The sequence below is a fragment of the Gavia stellata genome, chromosome 5 (genome assembly GCF_030936135.1).
Source record: "Gavia stellata isolate bGavSte3 chromosome 5, bGavSte3.hap2, whole genome shotgun sequence".
Lineage (NCBI taxonomy): Eukaryota > Metazoa > Chordata > Aves > Gaviiformes > Gaviidae > Gavia > Gavia stellata.
In genome coordinates, this window is record NC_082598.1 from 40,047,177 (window position 1) to 40,069,336 (window position 22,160).

Genomic DNA, 22,160 nt, shown 5'->3' on the forward strand with positions numbered 1-22,160 from the left:
TGGTAGTTCTCAGATAAAGCAGATATAAATTTATATCTTTACAAGCTCCAGTTCAATTTTAGGCTGTCAAAAAACACCCAGCTGTAACTGCTGTAATGATTTCAAGTTACATTATTCTTGAATTCCAGTAAGAAACTCCAGCTAGCCTACAAATGACTGTTTCATAAAGAAAGCTTCTGCCAACTAAACCACTTTCAATCCAGTAATATACTGGCTTCATTTTTATACTTGGAGACAGTTTAAGTTGCTGATCAGAGGATCCTAAATTTAGATCCAGTTTCTGAAGTTAAAACTTCAAGTTAAAACCTTACATTTATCACTTAATGGAAACTGTGTTTTGAACATTCCAGTCTTTTTTTTTTTTTCTCATTTGAAAAAACAAATTGTCCTAGAAATCCATGCAGCTTCATCAGTGCAGAATGAGAGGAGATCAAACTTTCTATGTCTCAAGAAACAGTTAACTTTATTATTTCAGAACAAGACAGCAGTGACTTTCTGGGTACGATGTAAGAATCGGTCTTCTTACATTTTCCATGCAGTATCTCTAACATTGTTATATATTTTTTGTGAAATATCCAAAGAGCAATATAGCATTGTGTAAAATATTTTTTTCTATTATACTAACAAGTCTTGGCTTTCCTATCTAACCAAGAAAGAGATAACTAGCTGAATATCAAAACACGGCTACTACTTCATAACCTGCAAAGATGGCTAATTACAAAATCGTCTTGTGCACATACCAAAACTAATTACTGGATTGAACAGCTAAGGAAACAACTACTGTAAAGTGTTTAGGTAGAAATAAGACTTAGTTTTTCCTCTGTTTTGATCTTTATTGGCATCCAAGTTGCCATTTAATCAGAACACTGCCAAAGCATTTAATACTGCCAGTGCAACCTAATCAAAGGCATAGTGTGAATAAAACACTGAAACAGATTAAAATTGATTAATCAGTGAAATTAAAGCTTCTTTCCAATAGAGGAATGTACTTGTTTAGGGTCTGGTGATGTGATTATCTTGATTGTCTTTCTGGCCTCATTTCAACATTTTATTATTTCAGTTTCAGATGAAATAAAACAGAAGGGGAATAGTCATCCGCTTTAACTTAGTTTGTTTTGGCATAGCATTCAATAAAAGACTTCCATTTACGTACCATATGATTTGATAAAACAGGTTGCAATTACTGCACAAAATATGCCATCGTTCTCACTCATTAAATCCAGGCAATAATTTTTGCTTTTCAGAAATCCACAGACTCTTTTCCTCCCCTGTGAATTTGTTTCCTAATCATTCATTCATTAATGATAATAGAATTACTATAGAAATTACAGTTTCTGAAAACCTATAATTAAGCACATATTAAGCTTTTTGTTTTACAAAAATGGGAAGAGGATTTTAACTCAGACTGGTTTTAGAAGTTAAAAATAAAACTAGTTACAGAAAAATTGCATGTTACAGGACTATAATATAGTCAGCTAATAATTAAAAAAAATACCTATTTCAAAACAACAGTACAAAACCATTTAATTTAGATATAATCTTAAAGGTCTAGTCAAGTAAATGTTGTGTCAAGGTACTGAACTCGACTATGACACTTAGATTATATTTGGAACAATCCACAAAAGCAAGTGTCTGAGTGGCACGGTTTTCTGAAACTTTACTAATAAAACAACCACGAAATAAAGTTGTAGAAAGTCTTACTATAAAGTACACAAGAAATACCTTCTCATCTACCTATCTGTTGATGCAAAAGGAGAATCCAGTGAAAAGAATGCTTTGTTTCTAATCAATCCAAACAATGAATTTTGACTACTTTTCCTCTTTGGAAAACAGATTCTTAGCTAAGAACGCTAAGACCTTTAAAAGATCTCATCTTTAAGAAAAGTGGCCTGATAGATAGTGTGTTTCCCGTTTTCCTAATTTCATAACAATCCTTCTTGCTTATATCCAGAGCCATTATTCTGTCTGAAGCCCTACACCAGTCTTAACAAGCATTGCTACCATGGCTAGCTAAATTACATACTGTCAGTATACAGCAAACCACTTTTCTGTTTCCACCACTACTGGCATCAACAAGCATTTGTTTGAAAAATTTAATTTTCTTCTAGACTCTCTGCATTAATGTTTTTCAAATCTTTCACTTGAGTTGAACAACAAACAGCTCTTCGTAGGTTTTCTGGAGAGACATTATTTTAGCCTGTGTTCTGCTCACTAGCAGCAAGAATGATCAGGTGAAAACACTGAACTAAGACTGAAATAACTGAAATTAGTGGAAACAAGCTGGAAGAAGCAGCCCTGTTTAGTCAATACAACATTCTTCAAATACATAAAAGCAACTGCCTTTGAGATGCCTTATAAACTCTGGATGATCGCTAGGGTGATCAAATAAATTGTAATATCATTTTACGGAAGGGTGTAAAGAAGAGATTAGTCAACAAGACTTCAGTTTCACAGAAATGATTTCTAGACGTAAGAACAGTAAAGCACAGGCACAAATTTTCTAGGGGTCTGAAATATTGATTAGGGAAGACAAACGTAAATGATACTGCTTTGGAGAATAAACTAGACAAACTGTTGGCATGCCTCTTTTCTATGTCTTTCTATGATTTCTATTACAGAATAAACTCCCTACAAGAATTAAAAAAAGTCTTTCTGACTCAGTTGCAAGAGGCAGATAAACATAAAGTATACCAGTCACCAAAGCAATGAATCAACTTTACTTCTGTAGAGGTTATTTGGGTGAACCCATGGATGCCCATTTCTCAGATTCTTTCTCTGGTTTTATTTATCATGTGTCCACATTTGCACCATTCCTGACATAAACTCCAAAAAGCAATCCAGTTTCCCGAGAGGAGCTCTAAGCCTCTGGCAACATTTAAATATATATTCTTTTACCTTCTAGTGAATATTGTTGTAAAAAAAATAAAAAGGTATCAAAGTATCTGCTTTCTCTATAGACTCCTGTTGCTAATAGATCCCCCTCAGAAATCAAACAAGGTTTGAAACATTACTCTTATTCTACATCCATTTACTTCCATTAATTCAAATCAAACACATTTTCACTGACCAAAATTGCAAAATTCAAACCAAATATTTTATTTTACTTCTATTAATTGCTGACTGTAAATTTAAACAGCATTAAAATAATACAACAAAACCTCCTATTATTCCGATATTTCAACATTGCAATTGCAAGAGAAAAAAAAGTTATATGGATGTGAAATTACTTCAAAATCTAATATTACAAATCAAGAAAATTCAAAGTCAAATTTACACTAAAAAGAAATCTAAATACATAAAGGAAAGAAATACACAATAAGGTACTACAATAACTTTTTGATCACAATCACACAGCTGTTCTATTCTGCATTTACATTACACTGTTCTTTTAGTTCAGTTTCTGTTTTCTATATATATTTTCTTCTTTTTGTTTTACTTTTTTCAAGTGAAAGGTCCTAATTGTCCCTACATTCAACAGAACAGATCACAAACCAATTTAACAAAGTCAAAAAGAAATTGAAAACAGCATTTGAATTGTATACAAAACTATATCCAATAGTAGCGCTAATATATTAATCTTTAGAAAACCTTATGTTGTTGAAAGAATGTCTCTTCATATTCCAGAATAAGAACCAGAGGTATAGACAAGCTAAATGACTTGCCAGCAGCAGAACACAGAAAACCTCAAAACATAACTAGGAATTGCAGCGCTTACATCTGGTTTACTTTCTTGTATGATTTACATAAATCAACCAATTTTGATAATGATTATCCTCTTTCTAAGTAGTATATCAGTTAAGCATCTTTATTATTATAAGTAATTAAAATTAACCTAACTGAAAAGATTATCTATTATAAAAGACCATTCAAGTATTTCCACAGGTTTATAAGGGATCAGAAATTCAGATTAAAAAAAATCATTACATCATCTACAAGAGTAGGCTTCTGTGTTGACTCCTATTTGCCATATCACTCAATAGCATGCTTCATAAGAAAATATTAATATGAAAATATATTAACTATTGAGATTAAGACGTGTTACATCTTTTAATTTTCCTTAAACTACCATAGTTAACTAAGTGTGGTTTTGGATGCATTGACTGGAGACTCAAGTTTTCATTCAAGACTTATTAAACTCAGTGGCAAATTGTTCTTGGATCACCAATATAGATATCAGGACTAGTTCCAAAATCCTCTTCCAAAATTTAAAAGGAAGGCTTTATTTTTCTGTCGCTATCCTCAGTCTTTACAACACCACAGATGGCATTAAAGTATCACTTACAAGATGAAACATGGAACATCTGTTGAAAACACTTTGGGGACATGAAAGAAAACAATTTCTTCAAGTTTTTGTTTTTAAAACAGAACAGGTTACCTAAAAAAACCTGAGGAAATTTCATCCTATGAAAGTTATACATTTTTCCCATGTTCAATATATGTTTTTTCCATTAAATCTGTGTTTGGTATTGTAATTTGTCTTTAAACAGTGCTTACAGAGATAACATTAAAAGTTGCTGTGCAACAAATGAGATTTCCTCTTATTGTGAAGAAGAAAACACTCCCTCTTAGTCAGAGTTAGTAGAGAAGAGGGGGGAACACAGTTACAAGACTGTTTCTTTATTTAGTAATGGACCACATTCACATTCATCAAGTATTTCAAGCATGTTCCTTTCTTAAATTGTTCTAAGCGTTTCATTTTTTGAGTATAGTTTAATCACAAGAAAGGCAGATTAACACTGAAAGTTAATTGCAGCATTGAGTTGAAAGCTCTGCTTTAACAAAATACCGACTTTTTAAAAATTGTCACAATTTTTTTTACTATGAGAATTAAAATATATAATAATCTGACAATACAAAATTATATTTATTTAGAAATAAACATTTAATACTATGTATAGTCCTAAAAGTTCATGTAGAAAAGATACCATTTTAATAACTTACACTATGTTTAGATATTTCAAACAGAAGCCCCCACCATAGTCTATGTTACAAAAAAGCAGCACTGGAATGTTTCACTGGTTGAAGGCAGTTTACAACATAATATTGGTTTAACTCGCAAAAAACAACTTCAACTTCTTCTCTGTTCTTTTCACCATACAAGTCCAAATTTTCATAAGGATAAAAGAAGAACCTAAAGCTCATAGGACAGCGGCAAAATAACAGTTATAACCATCCACTTAAAAATACAGTATTTGACAGAATCATACTAACAAGATTTTGGGAAAAACAAAGTTCACTGTTGTCTTTATGCACTTGCTGAAACTAATAATATCAAGTTCAATTCTAACTCAAGTAAGAAATATTGATATCTCAGTCCTGAGTATTCTCATTATCATACACAATCACCAGGGAGTGTATAGGGAAAATACATAGTGTCTAATAGAAATGTCCTCATATATCACCTCTCATTATTTGCTCACTTACCTGAGCATTAAACTACCTGCACCTGATTTCAGGGTAAACAACCTGTGCCCCCTTTCCTTTTAAGATGACTCACACATACTCAATAATATTTTCTCTCAGCTTATCTGCCTGACTACCATAACTCACCTCAGAGCAATTGCTCCCAACCTGCTCTTAAATTGAAATTTGCAAACTCATCTTGTTTTGTCCCAAAAATTTAGGAGAAAAAAATGGTAATTTTTATCAGTTGGACTCATAAAAGCAGCAGCTTCTCTAAGCTCCTTTAACTTACATGGCTATGAAGTTTTACAATTTCATATCTCTTTCTAAAACAGTCGACCAAAAATTTCTTGGCATATTTCAGAAGGGAAGCAACTTTTTTTTTTTTATTAAATCAACTGTCTTTACATTCCTGTGACCAATTCACTTTTTGGCTTTCATTTGGAAGTTGTTTATGCTGTCTATTTTGGCCAGTAAGGGGCTGAAAGGCAGTACTACCAAAAGATGCAAAAATCACTCTTCTTACGGCCCAGCAGAGAAAGAAAAAAGGATCCCATGCCACTTCTATTTGACTCTGAGATAAACCAATACTTTCAAAGCTTCTCTGTCCCCGAGTCCTGCCAGGACTCCACTTTGAAGGGTCAGCTTTGATTTCTGGAGTACCATTAAGGAAAAGCCAAGCCCTGGGTAAAGGTAAGGAGGGCTATAAACCTTACGGAGGGCAGGCCACTCTGGGAAGCAGCAACCTTTGGTCGTACTGTAACATCATGACATGAGATACCAAACAAGAAAATGCTATTGTGAGTAATTTTTATATCTCCTCTTCACTGTCCTATAATTTCTGCTGGAGCAACAATGGCAGCACAGAGGAGTCTAGGTATCAAATAGATTAAAGCAGGAGTATGATGTTATGCCCATATAACTCCTGCCTAGCTATAAGCCTAACCTAAAGCCTTTTCAGTTTGATTAAAATAATTTTATTTACTCTTCTGTAAGCACCATGACTGGGATTATGGAACCAATGCCTATTCTTTAGGGTCATTTTTTTAAAGTGAATAAAATATACACACAGAAGAAACAAATAGTTCAGAGTGGAAGACCTTCACAGCATTAATAAAATTATTATTAGTAGTCTTATTAACAAATGCCAACTTATTTGCACATCTTTAAGTAACATGCTAGACTGGTATCTCATTTTGCACTGGTGAACTACTTTCAAGTTTTCCCAACATGCTTTCTCATTGTGATCTCTCATAGAGGCTCTAGAATACTATGCACTCTTCTTGTGAATAGTTAAATTTGAATGCATTCCAAACTAAAAATAATGGGTTTTCCTCTTATAGAAAAAGCCAGAATGCTGTTAATACCTCCAACAGTCAGAGTCAAGCCAGGCTGCTACAATCTGTTTAAACAATTTCACAGCAAATTATTATAGCTAATCAAAATGGAATCCTTTCTAAATGGCAGTGTCTACCACATTAGCCAGACAAATTATTACATGCTACACACTAAACAACATGAAACCACAAAACTTTTTGGAATATGCTTGGATACCAGGATGTCATATTAGGTTATCACTTTGACAGCTAGTTTGCATTCAGCTTCTCATTTGGAGATTGTTTTTTGTCATTATATGAATCATAGAGTCATAGAATAGTTTGGGTTGGAAGGGACCTTTAAACATCATCTAGTCCAACTCTCCTTGCAATGAGCAGGGACAACTTCAACTAGATCAGGTTGCTCAGAACCTCGTCCAACCTGACCTTGAATGTTTCCAGGGATGGGGCATCTACTATCTCTCTGGGCAACCAGTGCCACTGTTTCACCACCTTCATCATAAAAAATTTCTTCCTTACATGTAGTATGAATCTACCCTCTTTTAGTTTAAAACCATTACCCCTTGTCCTATTGCAACAGGCCCTACTAAAAACTTTGTCCCCATCTTTCTTATAAGCCCCCTTTAAGTATTGAAAGGCCACAATAAGATCTCCCCAGAGCCTTCTTTTCTCCAGGCTGAACCACCTCAACTCTCTCAGCCTGTCTTCATAGGAGACGCATTCCATCCCTCTGATCATTTTCATGGCCCTCCTCTGGACCGGCTCCAACAGGTCCATGTCTTTCTTGTACTGAGGACCCCAGAGCTGAACGCAGTACTCCAGGTGGGGTCTCACCAGAGCAAAGCAGAGGGGCAGAATCACTTCCCTCAACCTGTTGGCCATGCTTCTTTTGATGCAGCCCAGGATACTGTTGGCCTCTGGTCTGCAAAAGCACATTGCTGGCTCATGTCCAGCTTTTCATCCACCAGCACCTCCAAGTCCTTCTCCACAGGGCTGCTCTCAATCCCTTCATCCCCCAGCCTGTATTAATACCAGGTGTTGCCCCAGTCCAGGTGCAGGACCTTGCACTTGGCCTTGTTGAACCTCATGGACATATCACAGGAAGACTGAAAATATCTGAAGCAAAGTTTCTAATTCACCCATACTTCTTGTCACGATCTGTACCTGAACAATGAATTTGATCTAAGAAGTCCAGTTGTTAAAGACAATGCACTGAATACAATGCTCCGAAATATGACACACAAAACCTTTCATGAGTTTTGAAAGAGATGCAGATAAACTGCATTTCTGCAAGTGTAGCAGTACAAGTTTCAGTAATATTTTTGCAATATCTCCGCTTTAGTTCACTGCAGAAGAACGAGATTACATCTAATCTACATTTGTCATTTCTAAATCAGCTAAAGGAAGTATTTTTCTTATAGTATGCTGGTAAAATTGTGTGAATCAGACTCAATGATACTAAGGTAAAACTTGACAGAGTAAAAAAAGTGTATATTTTTATGGGTACCAAAAACATACAGTCCATTAGACATCACAGTTTTCCACCCTTTCTATTGTTTCGCCCTGCTTATTTCACTTACTTGAGAGAATTCAACTATGTGTTGAGGTAATTGCCCTAAATATATACACCACAGCACTTTTCAGCATAAGATAAACTCATTATCTTTAAATTAGTTTGTCTGGCTATCAGAAAAAGTCACAATAGCAGATACCAGAAACTGCATGGTCTTGATGTGAGTCTAAACCTTCCTTTATTAATCTTCCCTTAACACCCCTTCAGTCCAGCAATACTGTCAACTTTTTTTAGTTCTTTCTTTACTTTCTCATGCTCTTGTGTTCATTTTTTTTCCTCCATGCACAGGAGTAGGTCCAGAATGACCAAAAATAAAGACTTCAGGATCAAAAGGTCAATCTCACAGTTCTAACGTAATTCCCATTAGAGAAGCTGTAACTTCTAACCCACATAGTGATGGCGCAAGCAGGCTGTAAATGCAAGGTGCCCCTACTTGTATGACAAACAAAAACAGGTTTCATAGCTATTTCCTTCAAACAGGTCTGAAAAATACATTCCACCTCAAGTACCTGCATAGAATATTACTGTATTGTAGAGTTGTTTTTCAGAAGATTAATTTTAATATTGTTAGAGAAATTTTTTCTAATTAAATCAAGAGATCATATTAAGCTATTTCATATGCTCCACCCAATATGTAAACTACGCTGAACACAGCAATGTGTACATTTTTACGTGCCTGAGTTTTTCAGTCATCTATTATTTCTAACAACTAGAAAGAAGCCTTCAAGGCTTTCATCAATTGGAAAGCCTGGTGTTTTCTTTGGAATCAGAGTCAAAAGACATCACTTGGCACATAACCGATGACAAGCACTGGCTAATCTGTCAACGTGACAACACAAAAGAAATTGAAACCCTGCTGTCCTCACCATTTCACTATGAAACCTGCAGGTTAGAACCAGGTGATGTTCTGTTACACTGTGTATTCAGTTAAATATAACAAGAGGCTGCATCTACTTAAGAAGAGGTGAAAGGGGTGGGCAGAAATCAAAACACATTTCTAAACCCAAGGAAGTAACAATTTTCCTTTAAATTGGATCACAATGTTGTATGGGTACATAATAATAAGGCTTTATATGGTGAAGTTTCCAATTACTTCGAGCAAACTCTATTCTGCTGGGTCTAGTAGAAAAAAAAATACAGAGGGAATGTATGGCATTAAATCACATACAAGTGCCAGGGAACCTTCTTCTGAAATTTGTCCAAGTGATTTGTATTATGTCATTTATAAATATGCTTCATGGTATAGATTTTTGCACACTTCTAACCTCTGGTGTAGGAAGATCTAGGAAAAAAGATTGTAATTGGTGGAAATCCAGCAATTTTTTTTATCAGGAAACCAAGTCAATATCCAGTACAGAAAACAACACACATGGAGAGAAAGGAACAATAAAACTCAACAAAAAAATAAATCAGCGTGCAAACAAAAACGTAAAAACAAACAGGTGAGTAATTTTTCAGATTTTAGTTAATTTTCTGTAGCCCTTCAAGTATTACTTGAAGTAATGTAGTATTACTCCTACATAACTTTTCTCCAGCTGAAAACTAGAAAGTGATTTTTTTTTTCTAGATTACATAAATTCACCACCTGAGCTTCGTGTTCCAATTGCTAAACTGTAAAAATCCCTCTGTGTTCCAGAATGTGTGCCCTAAACTGAAAAAAAATAACAGATAAGATGATGGAGACCTTTTTTTAATAACATTTAAAAATCCATTTTACTATACTATAATCTTGATCTTCATATTTTAATATCCATTTATAAACCAACATTGTATGCATTCAGATATTTTTGCCTGTGTACAGATAACTGCGAACAACACAGAAAGAACCAGTAACTTTTTTTAACCAAATATCGTTAGGTTGGGTCTTCTAGCATATCTAGCACATTATAGGTTTTATATCTACAATGCATATAGAGATATGCACTTATGTCACATATGAAAGAAAGGATTTGTTCTATTAGTACCTCAAACCTCCAAATCTGGCAAATCTAAAGACTATTGTGAGATTTTCTAATTCCTTGAGCTAAACCATAGCAAAGTGCATCTTTCCTGTTTTCAGTATATAAAAATCTACCACGTCAACCTTTTTCTGAGTATATCTCATTTCTATTTACAAATTGTTTGGATTTCCTTCTCCCTCTTCTCTTCTTCCTCTTCCTTCAACTTTGCTAAATATATTCTTTCCATAATTTTCTCAGATTATATACCTTTCTACCATTGATAGTTAAACAAGCCATTTCAATGGCAAGGTGTCTGGTTATCAGACTTGACAAGTTCTCAACTCATTCATTTCTGTCCTTCCACTTCCTCAGCTTTACCAGCATAACTATTTGTGCAACTGGTCTCTAACACATAACCATTAAGTCATCTGGTTAAAGAGCCCTACAATAAAGCAAGTAGGGGTAGAACATGGCCAAGAGCGAGCAGTGATAGGGAGAAAAACCGAGACTGAAGACAACCTACACAAACTCATCCTCTGGTGGGAAACCCAATTAAATCTCAGAATTACTAAGCATTATAAACCTGATTCTAAATCAGATTATACTTACTAAACACTGAAACTGCAAACTTTATTTATATCATCACAATAACCAAAGCAATGCACAAGAAAATTGTCTTCTGGGGGAAAGTCTCAGCATCTGCACTCAAATATTTTTCTTTCACATTTATTGTATTGAATAAGAAAAATGTTAAACATACTTGAAGGCAATCATTCATAACACTTTGATTAAAGAAATGACCAAAACAATGCTGTAAAGAAAGAGTAACCAAATCGCAGTCTCAGACAACACTTGACATTGCTCAGATTATCACAAAAATTACCAACATTAGAAACAGACAAAACAGAAGCGAGAGAACAGAAGCAGCATATTGGTATACTTATTAAATCAGTGAAATTCAAATACTTTGTATCCTTATATGCTTAATACTTTCTAATTTTTGCCAAACTACAGAACCCTCTTTCTATCATACAAAAGTTACAGCTATAGATCACACCAGAGAAGAAAACAAAAAAGTATATGGTTTTTAGTAGATACCTTGTAGCTCTTTTGTCTTTAGGAGAATACTACACATTTTAAAGTGAAAAAAGAACTACCTGGAAACTTCCTCCTCTCAGTCAGTGGAAAGGAAAGGCATTTTGTAGCTCATTCTTTATATAATTCAGGTGTCTGATCCCAGCTGAACAGAATGTGACTGCAGACCAGTTTGCACAATGAATAACCTGAAGCGTACCAGCTGAAAGCACCACCTGATGATCTGAAAAACCTGAGTGAAGTTTTGTCTGATGCACATTACTCACAGGTGAAATTATCCCATGGATTAAATCAATTTTTTGTAAACAGTAAAAGTTTGATAGAGAGAGAATAAGTATATCACCTCTGCCTCTGTTTTTGGTACATTGTCATTAAAACAGGTATTTTTTGTCTTTCATTGTTACAAGTTTACTTTTTCTAAGAACCCCTGTAAGTTACAGAAATATAGCCCAAGCCCTGTTAATTAGTTTTAGGTTTCTGGAATGTTGTTTTTAGTTTGTTCGTTTTTAATGTCTGTCATTCTCACAGACCTATTTGCCATTTAATTTGCCCAGCAGTCTTTATTGAATGTATTTTGTAATCTTATTTTCCCATTCAGAAGTTGATAAAACTCTTCCAGTAGTCGTAGTGTGGCAGCTACTTTTGCAACAACTACCAACATTAGTAGTTCGCATGCTTAACTCTGTACCTCTCCACGTATCACTTCAACACATTTAGTGATATATATAACACAGTTTAGAAGGTCCTGCTCTAACCTGAATTCTTTGGGGGTTCCCCCAAAGTTACTACTTTTCTTACCTCTACAATGGCCCATTTTTCTTATTAAATTACATTTTCCTCTGAGCCCTGCAGCAGAGAGATCAAGAACCAAGAATTAATTTGGATTAGTATTTCAAACACCTCTCATTTAAAATTACATTGTTTTAAAGCTTTAAAGTGTTTTACTGACTTAATATAATGTGAAAGCACAGGCAATATGACCAGTTTCTGTGCCCGTGTTTGTTTTACGCTAAATCCAAACCAATTGACTAGTAGAATTAATCTTGGCTTACATGTATGTATATTCATTAATGAAGAAATAAAGTATACCTACTGTATATCTCAGCTGGCAAATAACAATTTTCACCTAAACATAGTGAAGTTTCTGGGGAGGTCCCCAGTTTGTTCAAAAGCTTTCATTGTTTTTGCAGCTGACACTACTTATGTCTACCCATATAAAGAAATTCCCCATATCAGTGGATTTCAGGTTTGGCTGAAGAAGAGAGTTTGCATTAGTTTCTATACTTGAGTTCTTTCTCCCTCTGTACGAAGTTCATAAATCTATAAATTTCAAGCTACAATGTAATGTCAAAATTCTAGCAACCTTACAAAAATAGAATGCACAAGCTTTTAATTGACATGTAATACTGTGGCGGGTTGACCCCAGCTGGCAGCTAAACCCCCACCCGGTTGCCTGCTTAATCCCTCCCAGTGAGATGGGGGAGAGAATTGGAAAGGTAAAAGCGAGAAAAACTCATGGGTGAAGATAAAGACAGTTTAAGAAGTGAAGAAAACCAAAAACAAACAGAAAAACAAGTGATGCAAAGGCAGTCACTAACCACCTCCCACCAGCAGACCGATGCCCAGCCAATCCCCCAATAAAGGCTACCTTGAAAAAACTCTCTGCTGTCACTTTTATTGCTAAGCTTGATATTATATGGCATGGAATATCTCTTTGGTCAGTTCGGGTCAGCTGTCCCCTCCCAACCTCTTGCCCACCCTCAACCTACTCCCTGGGGGGACAGAGTGAGAAACAGAGGCGGCCTTGACGCTGTGTAAGTGATAAGCAATAGCAAAAATATTGGTGTTACCAACACTGTTTTGGTCACAAATCTAAAATATAGCATCATATGGGCTTCTACGAAGAAAATTAATTCCATCCCATGAGACCCAGTACAGATACAAAGAATGAACAAAAGGTATGTTTAACAACAATAGGAAATAACAAAGTATGAATTTAGAAAATAAACTGACAGTATGTTTGTCTTAATATTGTTCAAAATTAAGTTACAAGTCTCTTCAGAAAGTATTTCATTGTTAATACACCTACAAGAATAAAGTTCTGTATACAGCTATTTAAGAAATACAGACCTTCTAAAGTTAACACATTTAGTAGGCTCACCCAGGCCTTTTCTCAAGGCTAGCCTGGGAGCTATCAATTGGGTTTTGTTACTAGAAAAATCAATTAAAATGGCAGTTACAGCTGGGGTGTAAATGAATCAAGTCCTAACATAAAGCTACTCCAGTGGAATGTTTAATTTAAATCAGTCATAGGATTAAGTTCACTTTGTTTCAAAGGGCATTTGTATACTTCATCAAAGGAAGTGCTTATAATGTACAATCATTTTTATTTTAAAATTTAATGCCTATAAAAAGTAAATGACTGGCAGCAGGAAAAGAGGACACAATACAAACCTCCTGTCCCACCAGTGACCTCTCTCATGAGCTACTGCTACTGCTTTCTGCAGATGTCAGAGACAGTTTATTATTCACGCTCCTTCATCCCAAAGCAGTGCCCAAATGCAGAATGAAGGGGAAAAACACCAGTGGCAGCACTACAGGCTCTGAAGTCTGTAAACCCCTGAGCCAGCTGAAACCAGCCATGAGCCTATTCTGTTAAGATCTAAACTATTCTTCTCTTCAACTTAAAACAGGTTTGGGGCAAGAACCTTGTCGGTCTCTAAGCGAGGAAAGCATTACTGTATCACAATCAATAAAATTTTAAATTAGGTTTTCTGGAAGAAAAAGATAAGGAATTTGTCCTTATCACTCACATTTTTCAGGAAAAAAAAAAAAATCTTGAAACTAAACTGTTTTGGGCTACTAATGTCCTTGACATTACAAGCAACCATTTCTGATCGGCAGTGGGTCAGGTTTCTTCCCGTTTCCTAAATATAACGGAGCACATGTGCAAGCACAGCTGGCTCCTAACAGAAAACTGAGCAGGTTCCACGTCAAACTGGGAAGGCAGACATCATCCTGAAGGACACAGTAACCTAGCCAAAGCTAACGAAAAGGACTGGTGTACACGCAGCCACTGAACATATCAGTGCTATCATCACAACCAGAAAATTATTATGTAGAAATCTCAAATCCATGACAGCTAGAGAAACACTGCAACAATATGCTTTTTTTGTTTTTTTCTTAGAGTTGGAAACTTTTAGAAAGCAAATAACTTTATATCAGCCTTGAAAATTCTGAGTAATGAATACAGAACTGTCTAATAACTAGATGGTGATGCTCTTCCTTTAAGTAGACCTGCTGTTCTTATCCATGAGAAGGTTTTGAATTAGATAAATTTGATACACTTAAAGATGTCAAATAAAACTGTAAATTTGAAAGGTGGTACAACATAACACAAGCCTCAAAAAACTGATAACTCCTTCAGCGACCAGTTGTTTGCCCTGAGAATAAAAATAATCTTGAAATAAAAATTGTAGGCAGTCCAACTAATCTGTTTTAATGCTTTATCCTTACTAGCAAAGTTAACTACTGAAGCACACACTGGAACAAACTTATAAATATTTCCCTTTAGGCTTCTAACAATACAGAGCTGCAACAATTAAAATACTGAGCCAGAAGTGCAAAAAAGGTCTCCTTTCCTGGGTCAACACAAAGGCTTTAACTGTCCTTAAGCTTTTTCTGTCCTTAAGCTACTGCAGCTAGCTCCAGGGCCTCTCATAAAATTCCCAGATACCAAAAATATTAAGCTAGAGAAGTCTTTCTGCTAACAGCTTCAGCTTGTCTCTTATCACAGGGTGCAACCCACAGGAAATAGGAGCGAGACTCCACTGAGGTCAGTAGCAGGACCCCAGTGAGCTGAAACAAAACCAGAATTCCATCATTTCATCCTTTTTTTGTTCCAGAAGTCAGGCATGAGAATATCATTCATCGCTTTCCTGTAGGTTTTCCCCCACAATTATCAAGAAGTAAATAAAGAAAAGGTTTTTATGTTGTTCAAGCATTTCGTATAAATTTTTAAAGTACCCATTTAGAGGATGAGACTTTTTAGCACTAGAAGTCTCAGCTTGCTTAAAACTTGCAAATGGACACTTATTCACAGGAGTGTGTTGCAGTAGATAATAAATAAGAGAGTATTTGTAGTGTAAGAATATAGGCAAAGTATAGCAACAATTTGTCCAGCCTATGTAAAACTACTGACCAAAACACAGAAGGCTTTACTTAATCATACCTCTACCTAGGAGGAAAAAAGGTCAATCTTGTCATATTTAGCTAAAGCTAAATCCATAATTTAAAAAAAAAAAAAAAAAAAAAAATATCAACTTTTTGAACAGGAATAGAGATAACAGAATTACATCCAAATGCAAACCAATAATATTAGGGGCAGACATGCATATACTGTACAACCAATGCATTTTATTTTCAAAGTGGACTCTTTATTACAGTTGGACAGGAAAACCTAAATCTCAACAGTTCTTATGGCACACTTTTATGGAGCCCTCTAAATAAACAAACCAACTAACTAAATAATACTGTGGCAGAAGAATACATCTTTCATTCATCATCAGCCAGAGGTGCCTGAACCTCCTTCTCCTGCTCTATTCCCTTCTTGCTGGAAAGAAGTGAACATCAGCCTCCTATTCCTTTACATTGGCTTTCTTCTCATCTAGATTTACTTAATTATCACTTAACCTCTTATCAGAAACAGCTCAGTCATTCCTACGCAAGGGCTGATCATTTTGCATTTTTCTGCATAGGTGATAGTTTACATATCTTAGGTGTTGATCGTGTTAGTCCTGTCCAGTTTGTATTTTAGAGAAAAATTTCACTGAACTGTTTAAAAAAAAAAAAGAAGAAGAAGGAGGAAAAAAGCATACATACATATTCTGAAAAAATATCTTTGGGAAAGGATTTTAGAATACCATTACTGTACCATAACTGATGTAGTAGGCTTCTATATCATGCTTCTAATAGGTCTAGTACTGTTGTTACTTGTCATACCCATCTTCCGCAATTGCTTGCAAACTACCTTACCTTCCCACTTTCAGAAGGCAGACACTTGCACCTAATGCCATGCCAGTCAAACTCTTAATTATACAAACGATAACTTCCTGTAGATATCGGGCTCAGTATGGAGCAGCAAGTCACACATGAATAGTCTTAGTAGTGTTATCTGAAATATATCAGATACGTGAATGATTCCTCAATAGGCAGGCACTTTCAGAAAGAGGTTATTATCAGACAAGAATAACAGCTATGAAGCACAATAGCTGATAATTTTCACATAATAATAGTTCTGCCCCCAGCATGTCTTGGCTGGCATCTATGGGAAAAGGAAAATATTCTTTAACACCAGGATATCCCAGTGCAACATGGTAATACAAAACACAGTTTCTCCAAACACATCTAGTGCCAAAAAGTGAAAAGGCTTTCAAAGGGTTGCTGTGAAAAAACACAGTAGGATTATTCTAAAAATGGGGAAATAAACTGTTCTGTTTTTCTATACAAATTATGTTGTAATTTTGTTTAGGGTGTCACTTTATTTCTGTGGCACTGTGATCAAGTAACCCCACAGCACTGTTCCCATTCTCCTGAATAAAAAAAAAAAAATTAAAACAGTTTTGTGAGAAAAAGAGAAGGGAAAAAAAAAGACAGACGTCTTTACTCCAAAAAAGGTGAGAACCAGTTTATGCTAGCTGACATCCAGCTGCTCTACTTTTGAATTCTGTGTCACTCCCAGCACTGATTTATTAAGGCTAGATTTGTTGCGAGCAACTATTCAAGACCGTGCTATGTTTTTCACTCACTTCAAATATAGCCCCAAACATTTACAAGAACACACAGCCTGTACCAATATTTATTCATCCACTTTTTACAACATGCCATAATAAGAGTCTTCTATTGTGGTTTCCAGAGTCATAACATTTTCTGTTAGACTTGCAAAAGCAGACAAACTCGGATTGCAGCCTAAAAAACCAGAACAACTACCTCGTGTTGATTTACGTGACTTTTCTATCCAGGTTCTTGAGACAAAAGGGCACAGGCTCAGGACAAAGGATCATCTGGACAAGCACCCTCTTCTTCTGCATGAGCAAAATGACTGAGAAGAGCAATTCAATAAAGCAAGTATACAGTGATATTTCCCCTGAATACTCTCCCAATCTCCAGCTAACTTGCAACTTAGTGACTTCCTGAACCAAAGATGTCATCTTTGCCTTTGACAGATTTTTCTCAAGTGAACTTAGTCAGCCTACTCTCCAGCCTATATAGTTCTGTATAATTTAAAAAGTTTTCAGATAGGTCAAAAGGTGGGGCATAACCAATCGCAATTTCCTACTGTTTATTTTTTGAGTTTTTTCCTAAACCTTGATGCAGACACAATACAAGAATTACTATTTTTAGATCGCACATGCTACTTGTTATTACAAAAATGTAATTTAATAAAAACCACCTATAGTATAGCAGTTGTAGATATATTTTCATCTAAAAAAAAAAATTACTGGAATTAAGATGTAGGTTTTATTTCAGTACCTTCGGCTCTTACTCATCAAGCTACCTTTGGCAAGAGTTCTTGTATGTGTTACTTTATCCCCCGGTAAAACTTCTGGATGAAAACCCCTCTACTTTGAGATAAAGTAATAATCCAAATAATTCAGCAGTAAAATGCATGCGTGTGCACACGCACACACATACACCAGAGTTTTGATACAGGACACAGCACACTGTAAACATTTTACTCGTGTTTTTTTTTTCTTGTATTGCCTATTTTCTAAAATTATTGACTGGCATATACAGCTTGTAAATATATTCAGTGCATGGAAAACGTCACTAATAAGTGCAAAGCATATTATTGTAAAGCGTGCCATATTGCACAAGTGAAAGAGACTGTGCGAGCTGAAATCTGTAGGCTTGTATGTAGGGCTTTAATCAGTCAGATGGCAAAGCACTTCTGTCAATGAAAAAGTGATCCCTCTTGAATGCCTTCCCCTTTCTAGCCCCTTGCTCCCCAGCAGAGGAGAGCTATAACAAGACACCATTCCACCACTTCCAGCAATGGAAGAGTTTTTGAAGACAGAACTATTGGCATCGTCAAACCAGGCCTCACAGCTTGTCTCCGGAGGAAAAAAAAAAAAATCTTATTCTGTAAACTGAACAACATTTATTTCTAAGAACAAAGCACACCCATTGTGAGTAAGAGAAAGAAAGGGGTTGCTTTGACAGTCAAAACTTTTGAAAGGAAAACACAGCTGCACCTGCAAGCTTTCTTTACTGCAGCACAAGCATTGCCCTATCCTTTCTTAAGGACTGCCTAGAAGGCAAAGATGCAAAAGTAAGCTGAAACCTTGTGCATGAGGAAGTGCAATGCTGTCGTTACTCTAAGTACAATTTATTTTGCTTGGTTTGGGGGTTTTTCTGGTTTTGTTTTTTTGTCGGTTTTGGGGTTTTTTTGTTTTTTAAGGACAAAACTGATACAGAGAATTCTGGGTGCTGTTGCTATCTCAACTTGTTTTGGTTCCAGTCAGGCAAAAATGTAGGCCATTTACAAAACACATAGGCAACAGAAAAGGATCCGGATTAAAGTGAGTTGTTTAGAAATTATTATAATGAAGGTACTATTGCAGAGTAAGAAGCTGAGTACAATACAGGCTTATGCTATAGTCATACCCCCTCCAGCATGTAGCTAAATCCTGTACCTTGCCTAGAAGTTTCTTGGCAAACCATTTGAAGTTCGTTTAGATTACTGCAGTCTCTGCAGCCACAAAGGTGTAATGATTTAAAGGGCTCAAAACTCTGCCTAGAGACGGGAAGAATTTTAAAAAGTCAAGCTAGAACTAAGAAAAAAAAAAAAAAAAATCACACCAGAAATTGCAGCATTCATGTAAAAGTATCTGGGGCTCCATGTTCAAGTAGCAGGTCAATTCAGAAAATACTTGATATATTCATAAATGGTTCCTGGGCAATCTAAACTATAATGAAATTCCATTCTTTCCTGGCAGAATTCTTAAGGAAAGAAATAACACAGCTACCACCTGCCCTCCTGAAATGCAGAAGGATCATGCTCTCCTACACCAGCAAAGATCAACTAAGTCCAATAAATGTCATGTGTTCTAGATCAACGTATATAAACACAGCTGACAGGATGCATTTGAAGTCTGGATAGCATTAAGTTTATACCTGCACTTGAGGCTGGTTAATACTTTCTGCTACAGCTGCTTTGTAGGATGCTGCATTTCAAAGGCTGCCAGAGTTTTTAGAAAAGGTTAGGCTCACTTGTCCTCCCCATGGGTGGTCCTCTTCCTCTTCAGGCTGACACACAGAGCTAACATTCAGTAGGTTGCGTGATTTCATTCTCCCTCCTCTCCCCCTCCCTGGACTTTTTTTCTTTTTTTTCCTTCTCCTCCTCCTTTTCCCTCCATTCTCTCGTGCTCCAAAATCAGCTGTATCCGGCTATAAACATTAATTCTTACAAACAGTGTGCACTGGGTTGTAAGCTCTCTGTGTTCTTACTGGCTGCTATTCCAAATGCTAGCCAAATAGCTTAAATTAAGAATTACAACATCTGCATTTGTATACTGAAGGACTTTCTAAAAAGATAAAGCAGGAGGCCAAATTCTGATCTCACTTATGTCACTGAATAATTTCACTGACGCTAAAAAGAGTTGCTGCAGACTTTCCTCCAGGATCGCTGAGAGCAGGATTTGACCATTTGCTTTAGTTATGTGCTGATATTTGCTTCAAACAGATCAGGAGAAAAGGAAAATAATTGATGCTGGCATTTCAAATACTTGCTCCCTGTGAATGCTCAGAGTGTGAATTCCATCTGTAGTGTGCCTTAATTTCTATGAAAAACTGCATTTTGTTATTTCTCCATTCTCAAATCTACATCTTTAATAGATGGGAAATTGCATGAATATCTCCCTACACTGGCCTTTTCAATTTACAAGAATAGTATTTACAATTCAAAAGAATAGCAGGAAATGTCTAATAGACTTAGCACTTGGTCTCTAGGAAACGAGAAATACCATGCTAATCACTGAAGGCTGCACCTTAACTATATTAAAAGTGTTTAAGCAAGCATGAGAAAGTGCACTTTTCTGTGGGCAGCAGTACTCTGAACAGACAAAATACAGATATTAAAAGAAAAATAGATCTGAAACCATTAATCTTATCTGTTGTAAACATATGAGCAAATCGTATTATTCTGTTGTAGAGTCAAAAAGGAGGATCAGTAAGCCTGATTTGCAAAATAATTGTCTTGGATGTCTTGAAGATGTTTACGAGCTTTTAAAAAAGTTTTCCACATATCAGATATGTAATTTAGAGGTAAAATTCCAAAAGATGTTAAACTTCAGCGCTGCAAAATCTAGTAACATTAGCCTTATGAGTTGTAAGTATTCAGGCAAATTGTACTCCATTGTTGTTTGTTTGTTTGGATTTTAAAAAGCAGTAACCTTGATTTGCAGCATGAAGATTCTGAAAATGATTTTGTAATTCCTAAAACTAAGCTTTTTTTTAAAAAGGTTTTCGTATCAAATATATAAGTAAAATAGCGAAGAACATTAAACTTCAGGCCCACAAATCCAAGTAAAAACTAAAAGCCAGCTCAGATGCTGTCATTTTCATGCACTTTTGCCAATACTAACATGTGTTTGACCAACTTAACCCCAGAAATGTACCTCTGTAGTTTTATTTTCTTCTGCGTGCCTTTAATGGCATATAGATAACAGCATTAACCTTCCACAGATGTAATGGGTTAGTATAAACAGAATAGTCTGGATGAAAAATGAAAACATTCTTCATTTACTTGTTTTGGCAAACAAAAATAAAAAAAAATTATTATTACCAAGTCAAAAAAATTCACTGTTGAGCACGTGCATAGAGAAGAACCACCTAACACCACAGGCACCTATCTTTAGAGGGTCAAGCTACTTTATCAGCAACTTTCCAGCTAAAATTATAGGCAGAATTGGAAAATAATGCAAAATTACACACATAACATGTTATAAAAGTAAAACATTTAACACTGTTAAATATTGTTAATATTGTTAAAGATAATGAAAGGGACAACTACAATCACCATTATCTCTTCTGAAAGTTTTCCAGAAAAAACATTCCAAAGCATGGGCAGTGCATTTGATTCTCATATCACAGACACTGATAACACAGGTATCATCAGCATATTTGATGGTTCTACAGACCAAAACTGTATCTTTCACCCTGCACAGACTCATGGCTGTATGAATTGAAATATATGGAAGAAGAGTACTTTACTTTCACAAGAATCTGCTGAAAGTCTCTAAAAGTGAAACACAGACCACATTGTTTCCTTCATCAGTCTCTGGCTGACACTACAGGAAGTTTCAAGCTTCTCCATAGCCCTCCTTTAAAGTGCACTAGGTATGCAGGGGTAAAAAGTTGATGGAAATGGCAGTTTCAAGCAATAGCCCCTGCGTAAGGATGGCAGTTCTGCCCCTTAGTAGCCATCTCACCTTGCTCTGATTGTGTGTCACTGTTAAGAGGCCCTACAGGATTTCTAACAACATGACTGATTCTCTTCATTTCCAGCACATGCGCAAAAGATGTAAAAAACTTTGTGCGTTAAATTTTGGTTTGGTTTTGGCATTGCCATATCAGCCTCTTTCCTTCATGTCATTCCTTCATGGGTCACTACAACTCACCAACATAACTGGGAGTAGCAGTTGCTACTCTGTTGCTCCCATAATGTGGGAGCAGCAGAGGAAAAAGACTCCTAATAAGAACATATAGGGCTGACACGGGCTACAGAATAGCAAAATAAGTGGAAGAACAGCT